We start from the raw sequence: 13565 nt of genomic DNA, 5'->3' as shown, positions 1-13565 counted from the left end.
TGGTTCACATGTCACGGTAAGCCAAACTATGACTTTTACCAGGACTGCACAAACATGCAAGAAAGGAGCTCACATCCACTTTTCTCCTCTGCAGCCAAGTCAGCGTTTGGATTAGCGTATTGTCTGAACCCAGAATGCTGGTAAAGCTCTTTCCTCCTTAACCACAGTCTGTACCCAGGAACAAACCTTCTCTACAGATGGTGATGAAGGAGCAGACAGCTCACCCATAAACCCGGAGTTGGATGATAAGCCAAACCCAGGTTTAGTGCCATGCTGAACTGACCAAAAAAGGACAAGAAGGAAGCAGAGTGTTTGCAATCTCCTCCCAGAAAGCAAGGATGTTCACATTAAGCCAGTTTGGTTTCGCGTTATGTGTAAACAAAGCCCAAGTCACCTGTTTTGCATCCAGTCTCCAGGCAAAGCCAACAGGTCTAGGGGCAAGCAGGTCTTGGAGCTTCTGCAGTCAGAATATAAACACCCAGGGCCAATGTACCAGCAAGGTTACATTACAGCACTTAAATCAGGCTCCCTAGAAAACAGACAAGGCTGTTTTCTAATTTTAAATGGCATCAGTAAGGATTTTTAGTCCCCTCCTTTCCTCATGTGCTCAGGTCGACTTCGACTATATTCCAGCTACTTACAGAAATCATTTTTTTGTTGCCAAGCTTGAACGTTCTTTGCCGACCATCTCACCACCATCTCATAATCAATGCATGTCAAAATGCTTAGCAAAAGCCCTTAAATTTGAGTTCACACAGAACAGACTTGAACCAAAAGATTTGTTCAATGCATACAGAAAAGTGTTTTCATGGTTGTCAGTTACAAAATACATCTAGATATCAAGTACAGAACAAGGTGAATGTCATGAAAACTGCTATTCATACAGACCAAAACATAGCCAAACCTCCATGCTGAGTTCTAGCTAAGGATTACACTGCTACCACCAACATTTTGAAATTTTAGCCGGGCAACTCTGAGAGACAGACAGCAAAGAGCTTACCCATAGCAGCCTTGGCTCTATTTAAATTTCTACTGTCCCAGATTTTCATTTGTGATGGAGAAAGTCATTCAAACCTCCAAATTATAAGATCTTTTTCAAACTTATATACAGTAATGTCCTTGTGTTTTTAATAAATTGGCTTCCGAGACCAACCTTATGGAAATATTTACCTTTCAGAATTCAGCCTTTTGACTTTGTAATGTTTACATGCCAAGGGAACCCGGGAGTGGTTAATACAGCAATGAAGAAACACACACTCTTTCCAATCAGACAAGTCATAATATTTTTTGAATAAAGCACTTTCTTCATGATACATAAAGTTATGCTAATATTAATTTTAAGGTTTGTACATAGCATTGATGCTACATGGTGAGAAAGTAGGAACAGGCATATTTGGGGAAATATTATGAAGTCATAGCAACGACCACACCAGAAAAATCTCTACTCACACAGGACTTTTTAAAAATAAACTAGATACTAAAATACCAACATTTAAGCTAGCGATGACTCACTCCAGTCTCCTACAATACAATGATTAGAAGAACAGCCAGTACCTTAACATATCTGATGAAAGAGATTGACTTTGACTTTCCCCACTCAGCACAAAAGCAATTGCCCTGGCATTTATCTCTACAGCAGTAGAGAAGCATAACTGGATTGTGTTTCATCCTTAATAGTCCAGACTACTTTTTAAAAATGAGGGAGCTGTGACACATTTAGACTCAGTTTCACAAAACAAAGCTGTATAAAAAATGAGTAGAAATGAATTCAGTATCTCAAAGGGAAAGAGTATCTCACTCATTCTTAGAATATTAAAAATAATTACCGTATTTTTCGCCCCATAGGACGCACTTTTCCCCCTCCAAAAATGAAGGGGAAATCTGGGTGCGTCCTATGGGGCGAATGAAAGCAGAGCGCCCGGCACTTCGGGAACACATCCGCAGCCTAGGCAGCCCTGTGGGAGTTCTCCGCAGGGCTCCCCACGCTGCAGATAGCAGCCTGCCACCCAGCAGGTGGAGCGCCCTGAAGCAGAGTGCCCCACGCGCCGGGCAGACATCCGCAGTGTGGGGAGCCCTGCAGGAGTTCCCCGCAGGGTTCCCCACAGTGCGGATAGCAGCCTGCCACCCGGCGGGTGGGGCGCCCTGAAGCAGAGCGCCCCGCGCGCCGGGCAGACATCCGCAGCGTGGGGAGCCCTGCAGGAGTTCCCCGCAGGGCTCCCCACGCTGCGGATAGCACCCTGCCGCCTGAGGCAGACATCGGCCAGCCCCACAAGCTCGGGGGACAGCAGGGAGGCGCAGCGCCGTTCCTCGACCTGGTTCGGCTTCCCCGACCTGCTTTTGGGGGGGAAGTAAAAGGGAAAAAATTCCTTTATTTCCCCCCCAAAAAACTAGGTGCATCCTATGGGACGGAGCGTCCTATGGGACGAAAAATACGGTAAATCACATCACCAGGTGCTCAAAAGGCTTGGCAAAATTACTTATGTGTACTCTTGATCCAGATTTAAACCTACCATTCTTATTTATGTCGCATAATTTATAAACCACTTGACTGCAAAAACAACCACCACAAAGTTGCATGTTCTTCTTCAGCTATATGCTATACTAAGCCAACTTTGGAGAAGAAAAGTATTTTGAACAATGGACAGCTATTGATTCTTGTGGACTACTTAAAGGAGCATTCAGATTTTTAAATCGCCTAGCCTTCCTTTAAGCTGCTAACCTTCCAAGTCTCACCCAAAGCACGGAAACTGTTGAGTTCACGCTGGAAACTGAAACCATCAAGGTTGGAAGCCAAGGGCATCTGTGGGAAGAGAGAGCACGAGAGCGGCAGAACATGATGAGGGCAGCCAGGCCTCTGTGCTATGGCAATGCCTCCCCATGCAAAGCTCAGGGAAACGTTGGCTCAGGATTGGGGGGAGAACCAAACAGGAGGGACAAACGTGTGAAGTTTTTTTGAAGGGGGGATGACTGACTTTGGCAATGGTGCTGCTCATCTCAATCTCTCTTTTTTTTAATAAATATTTATTGAAATTTAAACAAAATACAACAAAAAAAGAAAAAGCACAAAACAGAAAAATACACAAAACACAAAAAATAGATAAAAATAAAAAGAAGAAAGAAAAAATCCATTATTCTTTTTCTAACTTTGAAGCTCATATCCTTATTTCCTTGACCTCCTCACACCTCCCCTTTTTGTATTCCCATTTACATAATCAAATCAGCAAATCCTTACCCTCTTTTCATTTATCATCTTTAGCTTTGTATCTTAACATATCACAACTCCAATATTTTCATCCATAAATTCATTTTTGCATACTCTTTCTAACTTTATCACTAATACCACTTATTTTTAATCCAACATCATTTTAACATTCATAAATTTTACACTGTTTCTGTAGATAGTCTTTAAATTTCTTCCAATCCTCTTCCACCAACTCTTCTCCCTGGTCTCAGATTCTGCCAGTCATTTCCGCCAATTCCATATAGTCCATTACTTTCATCTGCCATTCTTCCAGGGTGGGTAGTTCTTGTGTCTTCCAATACTTTGCAATAAGTATTCTTGCTGCTGTTGTGGCATACATAAAGAAAGTTCTATCCTTCTTTGGCACCAATTGGCCGACCATGCCCAGGAGAAAGGCCTCTGGTTTCTTCAGGAAGGTGTACTTAAACACCTTTTTCATTTCATTATATATCATTTCCCAGAAAGCCTTAATCTTTGGGCACGTCCACCAAAGGTGAAAGAATGTACCTTCAATCTCTTTACATATCCAACATTTATTATCGGGCAAATGATAGATTTTTGCAAGCTTGACTGGGGTCATGTACATCATTTTCATAATATTCTCTCTTAAGGCATTACATGCCGTAAATTTCATACCGGTGGTCCACAACTGTTCCCAATCCGCAAACATAATATTATGACCAATATCTTGTGCCCATTTAATCATAGCTGATTTAACCGTTTCATCCTGCATATTCCATTTTAACAGCAAGTTATACATTCTTGATAATGCTCATCTCAATCTCAACAGCCACATTTTTCTCCTTGGAATGCCAACATATCATGACACAGCATCATTCTGAGGGGGCTTCCAGTAATGATTGCCCTAATGACCATCTCCTAATGATCAGTCAGATATTCCTAAGAATTTTAGGAAATTATCTGTATAGGATCGGGGGTTACACACAGAATGTCATCATCTATATTAGTTACCCACTTACACACCCACAGCACAATACCACAGTGATGCCATTACAGTGGTACCTTGGGTTAAGTACTTAATTCGTTCTGGAGGTCCGTTCTTAACCTGAAACTGTTCTTAACCTGAAACACCACTTTAGCTAATGGGGCCTCCTGCTGCCGCCGTAGCACGATTTCTGTTCTCATCCTGAAGCAAAGTTCTTAACCTGAAGCACTATTTCTAGGTTAGCAGAGTGTGTAACCTGAAGCGTATGTAACCCGAGGTACCACTGTACAACTGTTAAAAGTGAAATTATAATATTTTCCATAATTTTAAAAGATACTGAAATGACTAGAAATCAGACTGGGAAAATAATGTTGCAATTATATGCACATTTACCAAGAAATGCTTCAGCTCAAACACTCACAGGATTGGGCTGTAAATATAATATACCTCAAAAGTATCAGAAAGAGGCCAAACATGTTACCTAGAAATAGTACTACAGGTGTAAGTTTGGCTGAGAAAATGTGGTGTCAAAGCACAGCAAACCATGATTGCTTGAAATAGAATATTTGATGACGTGGAAATAAATTAATTGGCATTTCCAGTACATTATCAACCTCTTCAATGATTATTTGATAAATAATGACAGTGCTGCTTTCTAGGAAATGAAATACCCACAACAAACAAAATTTCAATAGCTTAAAAAAGGCATCATTTTACTAACTGGATAGAATAAAACTGACCAGATACTTGGATCAAGAAGCCTAGCCTCAGTTAAGGCTATTAAAAACTTACTAGCAAGTTGCCTGCAAGTCAATATTTTTAACCACAATGATCTCGACCAAACATGCTTTAGCTCATGTCTGAACATAGTTGTAATGCTCCAATATGCAAAACCTGACTGCAAGGGTTTTAGGATTAAGTAATGGAGAATTATTTTACAGGAAAACATTTCCCTGCCTGGCTGATCACATGACCCTATTACATAATAGTCTCCCATGCTAATGTGATGTTTTAAGATCCAAGCAGATTAGCTGAACTTAAACTGAACTTTGATACACACATCGATGTTCTAAATTGTTTTTAAATAACATCCAAAGTTGATTACAACAGACACTTCACACTAGAGGACGATGCTTTCACTTTGACAAAATTCACTTTGAAAAACTGACTCCTTTCTATTGACTGCATTCAAAGGCAGAATCTGCACCACTTCACCACTTCCTCGTCCCAAAACTGCTTCCTCACCACTTCCCCCTCCTAAAACTGTTTCTAAGACAATACCAGAAGCGACTTTCTAAGAACAATTTAAGCCTTGACGCATCCTTCAATGACTCCTCCTGGGCAGTCATCTTTCTACCTGAACCATGAGCAGACCTACCCAAGCCTACCATCTTAGACCCCAGCAAAATACTTAAGTTCCTCATTACATACGGAGATATTTGTGGAGGCAAGCTAGCATATTTCTAGTGAAAATTCTCAGGGACAGAACACAGTAGTGGAGCTCAGGAATACAATTTAGGATGCAGTGCATTGGGTACAAAAACTGTTTCACAAAATACCAGCCCATTTAAGGCATGATCTGACAGCAAGTGTCGGAAACCTGTGACTCTCCAGTTCTTGATGGGACCCCCAGCTCCCATTAGTTTCAGCCAGCATGGTCAGTGGTCTGGGTTAATATGAGTTGTAGTACACCAGAACAGGCGGCAACCATTTCACACAGGGGTTCCTTTCCTGGCCCACATGAGCATTGGTGGTGTGAACAATTCCACCCTGACCCTGTTACGCCTTCCTCCAGAGCCAAAAGTTCCCCTGCGTCAGCGATCGCACGTCAAGTGGATGTGCCTGAAATGGTCGCCACCTGGATCTGGAAAGTCACCAGGTTCCACACCCATGTCTCACAATCCATTTCTTTAATTACTCCATCAATATTCTGGAAAGCATCACAGAGAATTACCATCCAACATAAACTGTCATGAAAAATCCCAGGTATGGTGCCTCGCAAGACGAAATTAATTCATTCCGCGAGCTTTTTCGTCTTGCGATTTTTTCGTCTTGCGAAGCACGGACTTTGGAAAAGCTTCAAAAATCACCAAAGTCTTCAAAAACCTCAAAAAAGGCTACCACACCGCGTGCTATGAGTTGCTCCTTGAAGTGAATGCACGGTTTTAAGAAAAAGGAAACAAACTTGCAAGATAAAGGAAACAAACTTGCAAGACGTTTTCATCTTGCGAAGCAAGCCCATAGGGAAATCCGTCTTGCGAAGCAACTAAAAAAACGAAAAACTCTTTCGTTTTGCGAGTTATTTGTCTTTCAAGGCATTCGTCTTGCGAGGTACCACTGTAATTAATTTTTTTTAAAGATTCCTTAAGATGTGGTAGCATTAACATATGCAATAAATTACACATTATGGCCCCGATCCAAACAGCAATGCAACTAGTTCTAAATGCCCAGAGGTGCTTTGAGCATGTGTTTCTCAAATAAGGAACCCATCCTCCAAGCTGCCACACTATTCGTCTCTTGTGAAATTAATGAGTTTGAAAAAGCAGTTTCTGCTTTCAGCGCCCTCTGCTCAAAGTAAAAAAAATCCGGCTGGACACACCTAAAAACTCTTTGGGACTTGGCCAGTCTGCAATGTCTTGTTGTGCAACAAGTGTATGAACAGGGTTCCTTCGCAAGCACAGCACTGCATGCCAAGCAAAACCCCACACAATGTCCCCAGAGCTTAAGATTGGAACTTTTTATTTCTGGCCAACTGCTCATTATGAGTTGACCACATCAGAAAGAGCAAGTCGACAGCTTGGTATCCTCCTGAATAAGATATGATCGGTGAAATTACAGGTGGTCTGGCCATGAGTAGGAGACCATTTACCAGCTCAAGCCAATTCACCAGCTGTGACCCTATCGAGATAAAGCTGTTTTATTACAGTGACACCTGCCCTACTGGCATCCAATTTCAATGTAATTTTCATTGTCCAAAAGTTTCAGCTGCTACAGAATACAGTTGCTTGGGTGTTGAGGAGGAATAAATGCTCAAACTATGTTACACCATTCTGGTTCAGCTGCACTGGTTACCTATTTGCTTCCAGACTCAATTCAAAGCACTTGTAATGAACTTCAAAGCCACTAACGTTTGGGGTCAAGCCACTTAAAAGGACCACCTACACCCCATATGAACCTATTAGAACATTAAGATCAGCGTTTCTTGTTTGCTAACTAGGAAGGGAAGCTAGCCTGTTAAGTCCAAGAGATAGATAGGGCCTTCCTGATGGGCACTTCATATAGAGCAGGGGTAGGCAACCTAAGGCCCATGGGCCGGATACGGCCCAATCGCTTTCTCAATCCGGCCCACGGATGGTCCGGGAATCAGCATGTTTTTATATGAGTAGAACGTGTCCCTTTATTTAAAATGCATCTCTGGGTTATAGGAATTGGGTTATAGGAATTGGGTCATTTCCCCCCCAAAAATATAGTCTGGCCCACCACATGGTCTGAGGGACAGTGGACCAGCCCATGGCTGAAAAAGGTTGCTGACCCTGATACAGAGCTTCCTTCTGCAGGAAATATGAACAGCAACCTCCTTGGTGTCTTCTAAATGGGTTTTAAAAACACTTTTTGTTTGAGGTATCATGGGATGATAAACTAGGCTGAGGGAGGCTGTTTTCAGTCTCTGTGTTGGAATGGCCAGCTGAAATATACTGAAATGAAACAGAAGGGGTCCTGTTCATGCAAAGACTTCTGCTTGTGCAAGGGAAGCCTCTGTCCCTTTCCTCCTCCAACCCATACCTCCCAGTGTGCCCCCAAGGGGCTCTAGAGGGCTGGGGGAGCCCCTAGAACAGGGGACCTTCTTGGTAGTGGTGCCCACCCTATGGAACACCCTCCCATCAGATGTCAAAGAGACAAACAATTCTACAACTTTCCGAACACATTCGAAGGCTGTCCTGTATCAGGACCTTTTTCATGTTTGATGTTATAAGTAATTGTTGATGTTATGATGATGATGATGATTCCACTTTCAAAGTCCCTGCATACTGCAGACAGTTGCAGTATAGGCAGATTGCACACTCACTGAACAAAAAGGTGTTCATTCAGACAAAATAATGCCTACCAAACTCTCTTCCCCCCTCAGAATTTTTTTAAGTGATATCTTTTATTATGACTTACTTGTATTGGATTGGATTGCTGTATACTTTGATGTTTCTTCAGCTTGTAAACTGCCTTGAGTATAGCAAAATGAAAATGTGGTATACAAATGAAAATGAAAATGAAAAGTGAAAAATGTAATTGGCCATGCTGCCTGGGACTGATAGGAGTTATAGTCCAACAACAGCTGAAAGTTACGACGCCATCTCTCCTGGTTTAAACATTATTCACTCTCCCAAGTAACAACTAATGAAGAAGAACCAGATAGGCAAACTCAAACTCCTTCACACACTTTGCCTTGCTAAATATAACAGGGAAGGGGGAGAAACTTGTCTGCAGCTTGCAGGGGAAGCTACACATCTGCCCAAGTGCCATAAAGAATGACATTTTGACCTCACTAGTGAGCCACAAATGTTGCTGGGGTTAAGCTACTTGCAACCAAAAACATCACTCCAACTGAACAATTTTGACTTGTCCATAGATTGAAAGGGGACTCAGCAAAACAAATACTTTATTTAGCAACAAACAGTACCAGCCATGAATGGACACTAAAATCTCAGATGTTCCTCTACAAAACATCTTCCACCTTCATATTAGACAATTTGCAGAATCACATACAGTAATGGATAATAACACTACTTTTCCATCTATTCAGCAATATCCCTTGCTTCCCAATTTAATGCAATACTGAAACTCATATATACTTTTGGTAACCTTAAGAAGCCCTTTCCAAATGTTAACTTTTAATTTCATTAAAATTTGTTCAATGCCTCCCCCCACCCCACCCCCCCAAAAATCCATACTAGCTTAACAAAACCAAATCCACAAAAAACACTAAGCTATCAACAGAAGATACCAGCATCATAAATTTCAAAAAAACAAACACCTATTTAGCTGGTCTAGATAACTACGTATTAAAGTTATGAAGAGTTTACAAATCTTTACAAAACTTCTTTGTTCCTCAATTCCTATTACGTTTTTCTTTTAATAATGGCAAGTCAGAATATCACTTGAATTTCTAAAGTGAAGGAAAGAAAACATATTGAAATAATTGTGACTCACTCTGTATATTGCTTTGAGTAACTAGGAAACCTTAAGTAACTTGACATTATACAGCAGTTCTATCTTTGATGGGGACAGAACTGTTCTGGAAAAGCCTAGGCCACCTTAGCTGTATAAAAAATGCCCCTTATGCCAAACATGATATGGCTAACAACAAATTAAGAAAGAAACACAGGCAATGAAACAGTAACACCAGAGAAAGGCAATACATGAAGGCCTAACTTTATATCCCATTAAAAACAAATATAATGTACCTGCAATTAAGTAAATCCACAAAGAACTAATGCCTGACCTTCTATATTAGAGGTGCTCCGAAAGTGCTTGCAGTCACGCCAACACTAATTCATATTTAGCATTTGATCTATTTTCCTACATGTGAGGTTTCTGTTAGGCCAATAATTTTAAGCTAAGTTTGCAATACCATGTATCTTCTTACAAATACCTTAAGCATTCCACATTCCTCCCAATTTCACATGCTTGCATAATCATGTAGATCTGTGAACCCTGTGCCTGTCTTCTCCTAACAGAACTGTAATACCTGCAGTGTTCTGCAAACAGAATTCTCACGGCACATTTCATCATTTCCTGTTGGCAGCTAAACTCCTTGTAGCTCAAGATAAGGTCATTCTTTCAGACTGCAGATCTCTTCCCCCACCAGCCAAAAGGTTGTTTGTTTGTTTTCTACTGCTTATATACTGCAGTTTCTGCACTAACCTGCCTCTCCCAAGAAATTGAAAATATATGAAACTAAGAAATAAAAAATATAATCGGTTGGACAAAGAATTACTCAGCAGATCTTACATTATACCTATTATGTGCACATATACGGAAAGGAATTGTACCTAATTTTTATTTCATTTCCCAGCCACTACCTCCTAGGCAACTCACAAACAGTCTAACAACAGCTAGTCTGACAAATTATAAATCCAATTTTCAGTCAACATAAGACAAGGTGATGAGATACCTCCTTATTCCCTAGATTTTAATGAATTCTATATTTTCACATAGAATGGTTAATCTTTTAAAAATATATTATGATCAACAGCACCAATTAACGCTATTTTTCTTGTTCAGACGCACACACATGAAGACTAACAATGAAGGAGTTTCTTTTACGTCACCTTCTTTATAATTACATACTTTGATGAAGATCACAAGATAGCGCCTTAAAACAACAACAAAGTCTGCAGGAGCTCAAGGTTATGCTAACATTATGCAGGCATTTATTTCCTGCAGCCTGAAGGATTTCAAGCCGTTACTAAGTAATACGGAACCCAGACATATTCACCAGATACAGTCTATATTCCAGAAAAAGGCTATTCTGCCACCCCCCAAATACCAAGATTCAGAAACAATTGTGCTAAATTATTCTTTTCTTTTCACTTGCCAACATCCAAGCAACCAACAAAATAATAAAGTGAACAGAAACATAAATTAAGGAATACAAGGTCTACAGCCGATCAATGAAAACTGATTTGTTGGAAATAAACAAATCAACCAATCATGACATGGTCAGGAATATAAAACGAACTTGGAGCCTGAAAAATGAGTCAGCAGCATCAAAGAAGTGCTTCTTAGGAGGGTATTCACTTAGTGGGACAGTACCAGCAAAGAAGCCTAAGCCCTAAACACCTGCCTAACCCGCCCCCCCCCCCTCCACAGAATGGGATGGTCTTAATGAATGGACAGATTTACATGGGATATCCAATACTGTTAATCTATCAGATATTGATAAACAGCAACCCGAATTGCACCAAAAAAGAAAAGTTTTAAAGCCCCAATGAAAACTGCAATATCATACTAGCCAAGCAAAGGACAATCACAGAATGCCTTATGGTGGTTTATTTAAAAATACAGTAACTGGAATGCCACAATATGTTCAGTTTTACTAATACATTGGGGATGCCGAATTTTGTTTTCAAGTGAGACAGTGCTCTGTAATCAGACTGAGTGGGCGAGGAATCTGATCAAAAAGAGAGCTGAATTCCCTTTGCACCCCCTGCAAGCACACACAAACTTTTCTCTTATATGAGTTTACCACAGAGCTGGCTGAAATTTAAAGTGTCCAGAGTGGAAACTACACACATATAAAAAAAAGTTCTGAAAATGCTTTTTTTTTAAAGAGAGCATTTTTAAAAAGACATTGAATTTTCGCCATCTAGTGTCACATTGTATATTGCACCTAAAACACACCTAAAACGTTTTATTTCCAGATGTATAGCTGAGTCCCAGGAAGACAATCTGCAGAGAGGTTATCACCATTATCACCTTTTGCTCTTAAAAAAAATAATCCATCCATCTTTATGTACAAGGTGGAAGACACTCATTTCTTGGAGGTTTTGAAGCAGAGGCTGGATGGCCATCTGTCATGAATGATCTAGTTGAGATTCCTACATTGCAGGGGGTTGGGCTGAGTGAGACTCGGGGTCCCTTCCAACTCTACAATTCCATGATTCTAAACAGGTTTGCTACCATCACATTTAAGCCTCAGATTTGAAGCAATTACTGACAGCATAACTAGGTCAGTCATTCAGGCTGTACTCAAAATCTGAAAGAACACAGAAATTAGGGCAATAACCATTAGTATTCAACACCTACAAGACTGTGATTTCATTGATAATACCAATATCTGCATTTTCACTCACCCCCACACACCCAGTGGAAGTTTGGGAAAACTTTCTCCCTCTGGAAAACTGGGAACTTCTAACTCTTCCCTGACACTAATGTCATAAATCGACAGAGACTTGATTTTACATGTTTGGCCTTTTTCGGAGATCAAACTATACATGTTGTGTATTAAATACTTCAAAAGACTTTTCCAGTAGCCCAAAGTAGCTTAAAAGCAGAATTATTCATTGAAGCGTGTTTGTAACCACTTCTGATGTGTAAGTAACCAGTGTTTAAAGAACAAATTCTCCCCAACTTAACAAATGTGTGGAAAGGATTCTGATATGTTGTCCTGGTGACCTTTATAAACTTCTTATTGTATGCCTAGCCACTTGCTATTCTACAGATGGTCTCTATTAATTTATGGTATACTTCTAATGCACACTGAGAACTTGATCAATTTTCTAAATAAATCTAAATGTTAATATTTATGCCAATGTACCTTATATTTTTGGTATAATCTTTTCCCCAAGGTGGGGAGGAGAGCAGTGAAGCTAACAGAAGAGAACAACAGGGAGGGACCGGCTGTTCCCAGGAAAGGCAAGGGCTAAGTTCTATTTTTAAAAAAATAATATTTATTACTTTTAAACACTACAAAAAAGAAAAAAGAAAAGAAAAAAGAAAACAATACAATGCATAAACATTACAGAACACAACACTAACACAATAAACTAAACAAAACCAAACAAAAACAATTTAAAACACACGTCTTACCATTTCAATGTCTTAACTTTCATTCACTTGTTTCAGCGACCTCCTCACACCTCCCTTTTTGTATTCCACTTCTATTAATTGTTTCAGCAAATCCTTTCCATCTTCCTCTATTTTCTGTCATATAATTATCTTAACATATTTTAACCTTACTTTCCCTTTAATACTCTAATAATCTATTTATACTTAATTCCTTATAGTATTTCTGCTAAAGCCATATAACTTCATTCCATCATTTTTCTAACATTCATTAATTTTACAATATTTCTGTAGATAATCTTTAATTTTTTTCCAATCTTCTTCCACCGACACTTCTCCCTGGTCTTGGATTCTGCCAGTCATTTCCGCCAGTTCCATATAGTCCACGGCAAGGGCTAAGTTCTAGCTCAGATTGGGAGGAGGGGAGATACAGGCCAGCTCTAGCCAGGAGGGGAGGAAAAAGAGTGGGAAAGCGAAAGGAACAATGGCGCCTTCGCCATTTTCAGGGTGGCTGGTCACGGAGAAGCAGAGCCCAGAAGGTATCTGAAATAAGGGACTCTGAGGAAGAATAGTTAAAGATAAGAACCGTTTACAAGATTGTTTGTTAATACATAATAAAAAGTTATAAAAGAACAAGAAGCGTTTGTGTGGTGACCTGAAGAGGACAACGACCAGCCCTTACAATTAGGAATTTTCCTAATTCAACTCTCCCCCCCCCCCTTGAAAATGCCATCTCTCCTTTGGGCAAAGGCTTCAACATCCCTCCACCGTTGTATGTCCACAGCTTCTGCACGTAAGAGATTCCACTTATCTGTCCTT

At 40.2% G+C, this 13565-nt stretch overlaps 1 protein-coding gene across 3 annotated transcripts in view; it reads right to left on the bottom strand.

Annotated features, from left to right (window-relative positions):
• Window positions 1-13565, bottom strand: part of PACSIN2 (protein kinase C and casein kinase substrate in neurons 2) — a 52246-nt gene that overhangs the window by 26493 nt on the left and 12188 nt on the right. The gene's annotated exons all lie outside the window — the stretch shown is intronic.

This window comes from Podarcis erhardii, assembly GCF_964252035.2.
Source record: "Podarcis erhardii genome assembly, chromosome: 5".
Classification (NCBI taxonomy): Eukaryota; Metazoa; Chordata; class Lepidosauria; order Squamata; family Lacertidae; genus Podarcis; species Podarcis erhardii.
Note: the sequence above shows the minus strand (reverse complement) of the source record. Positions and strands in the feature narration are given on the sequence as shown.